The 3,180-nt window shown below is 32.8% G+C and overlaps 1 long non-coding RNA gene across 1 annotated transcript; it reads left to right on the top strand.

Annotated features, from left to right (window-relative positions):
• The first annotated feature begins 351 nt into the window (after window positions 1–351).
• Window positions 352–2,710, top strand: LOC105342650 (uncharacterized). Its single transcript, XR_902567.4, has 3 exons — window positions 352–510; window positions 1,465–1,756; window positions 2,421–2,710. It is a non-coding gene; the product is annotated as an uncharacterized lncRNA (long non-coding RNA).
• Window positions 2,711–3,180: the final 470 nt, after the last annotated feature.

Below are 3,180 nucleotides of genomic sequence, written 5' to 3'. Positions count from 1 at the left end.
GTATAAACTCTATTCATTTGTTTAGGAAACAAAATTTATTTTTGTTTTTTATACAATTTATCGTAGCTCAAAATGTTTCTTTTTTATTGTTTATCCGTACAAACCTTATAAACAAACAAATCATGAGCAATACCACATCAAATATTCTTTATCCTTTACATGTATATAAATTTGGCGAGAGAATGCTGGCATATACTATTACATTTGACGCTGACACATAATAAAAAAATATGCCAAATGTCCGCCAAAAAGAAAGAAAAAGAAATCCTGTATAGAGACTTCGAACTTTGACCTCTGACCCTGTATAATGATGTGACCAAACCTTTGCAATAAAGTGTCATAAATGGGATGGGAGACAATGGATGTATAAAAAGACGGACCAGCTAATGCCCGGGCACTGTGGGTCACGTACAGTCGGCGGTAACGAACCATCACCCTCCACTCTCCCAACCTCAGACACCATGATCAAGGAAATTGTCCTCGCTTTGGCCGTTTTCAGTTGTACTACTTGTAAGTTTCACACTTTGGATATGAACGTTCTCATCTGTTTTTATATCTTCCCCGGATTATTTTTACCGTTTTTTTTAATCTCTTGGACATTTCTAAATCTGTGAAATTCCGTATGTCTATAATATGAGGATACTAATATTTTTGCAAAAATGTTTTTGGTTTGTTTTTTTTAAATTTCGTTTTGTCACTTTTTTTTTTATCATTGTATGCACATTTAATGTCGGGAAAGGTCGCCATTTTATTTACAGCCGCACAGCGAAATTTAGGCCTTCTATTGGCTCTTAGCTCTGGCGGTAAGACCAGTGTTTTTTGACAGCTAAATATATTCATTGGTAGCTTAAAATTTCTTATAGAAACGACAAACCTTAGATTTTCTCCTATAGAAAGTCGAAACATTTCCAATTTTAGTATATTTTGTTGCATTTTTTGGGGTCCTTTAATTTGATAATTTTGTTGTTATTCCCAAATTTCTTTTGAAATGTAGATTTTAAATATATATATTCATATGGTTTCTTGATTTTTCCTTTATAATATTGCAAATATATTATTCATCAATGTGGCGTCTTGAGGCAGGTTCCTTGTATTGTAAAATGTCGTCATTTTAGGTGGCGGTATTCGTTGTGCCTTTCCAAATTTGTCGAATGTTTATCAATGTGTACATATGATATATACATGTATAACCATTTGTTGTAAATCATAAACTGTCAGTGTTCATTCTGTTTTTCACATGATGATAATTATTTAAAATACACAACTTGTATTGCCATTATCTTCACGATAAACTGTTGATTAACATGGGATAATCTCAATCATTTTTTTTTTAACTTTTATATCTAAAATGATAACAAAGCGAGTTAATGGGAATTCCAAATATATTCATTACAAAAGTATAGAGTTACAATGTAAGCAGTTAAGGAGTTTTACTCATTTTAAACGATTTCTATATTGTTTCAGATGTACAAGGAAACCCAATGGCTTTGATGGCTTTATCCGGAGCCGGCGGTGCCGGTGGTAGTGGAATGGGGTCCATGATGATGCGCCTCCTTAACAATCCATACACTCTTTGCAAAGAAACTGAAGGAGTTAAAGCCATCCCTTGCCGCACCGGAAACATCTGTAACTTGCTTTCACTCAGACAATACCGTATGCCAAACCTGATGAAATGTAGTCCTGCTGGCATTGGTTGTTGTCTGAAAGACTATATGTCACTACAGCTTAGCAAAATGATGAACTGAGAAAATCAGAGGTAAGGATATCGAAAAAAATATTTTTCATTAGAAAATAAAATTATGTCATTTTATAGGAATAAAACCATAACACGTTGAAAAATATTTGATTTCGGATGGTCTTAGCAAATGATACGATAAACATGTGATAATGAATGGTATTAAATTTCCAAACTATACAGTTCAAGTTAACATTCTAAAGGAAATTAATCGACAATATCCTTATTCATAACATATTCTGTCTTTTATTGCGTCAGTATGACGCAATGACAATCCAATGAGACATTTACTGACCACAAAATTACCCTATAGCGCATTATAAGCTAGGTATAGACACCTTACGAAAAAAAATATATAACTGACAACTTTATCGGCAATGTCGAAACATGAGCCCTTTTACTGCATAGCGATTTTTACCTTGACACCTTTACAGCTGGTGACGCGATGCGCGTACCTGACCATGGTTGGTCATTGTCGTTTGATGTGATGAATAAATGACAAGTTTATATGCGCACATATATTTTTTCCGGAATAGAACATCAACGTTTGAAGACACGTGGATATCAAAAAGGACAAAAACAGATCTAATTGTTTGACTCTATCCGAACTATCCATCAAAAGAGAAAGATAGTCTATAAATAAAAATGGCTACCTTAAAAATAACAATTTGTCTTTCTATTACAGGTTATCTTTCTGCATACCAAATACACAGAAGGATGCACCAACGCCTGAAAAAGAACTACTATTTATTTTCTCTCCGTTGTGCAGTTTTTCTTTATCATTTCACTTAATACCAATTTCATCCTAAACGGTACTTCAACACTTTGTTATTGCGGGTAAAGAGAAATTCAGAGCCACGTTTGATAACCAATTGTTCGCAAGACCAAATGTCTCTCCTTCGTTTCATGTGAGAATGTGATGGGATCCACATTTTACGACGTGTATGATTGTTGCCAATAAAATACGAAAATACATGATGAGTTCGCTTTATATTTTTATTTCACAATCCATATATGAATGTGCTTCATTTCAAATATTTTTGCCCAATTGTTTTGGCATACACTTCGTTAAATTCGGTAATTTAACATCGGATTCCCGTCATTCCCTATATTTCAACAAGGGAATGCGAAAATAGCAATTATAAAGAAAATATAGCTCTTTCTTAGAGTTTTGAAACACTTTATAATATCAATTTGAAGAGGGTACATGTTTACATCATATTTGATATAATAGATTTCGGTTTTAAGACGTTTTAAATCTTACATTAGTTGGCCATTTGATTTAATATAATAGTACTCGTAATAAAAATTCAAAAACTAAGGTTAGAAATGATATGGAAGTACTAAATGTTCTTCAAAATGTCAAATTTGTTCAAGATCAATTATCAAATTCTTTAACTGGGTTTATCTTTAATTATAACATTGTTGAAAATATATTGCACACA

The sequence above is a fragment of the Magallana gigas genome, chromosome 2 (genome assembly GCF_963853765.1).
Source record: "Magallana gigas chromosome 2, xbMagGiga1.1, whole genome shotgun sequence".
NCBI lineage: Eukaryota > Metazoa > Mollusca > Bivalvia > Ostreida > Ostreidae > Magallana > Magallana gigas.
The sequence above is the reverse complement of the archived record's forward strand: the minus strand, read 5'-3'. Positions and strand labels throughout refer to the sequence as shown.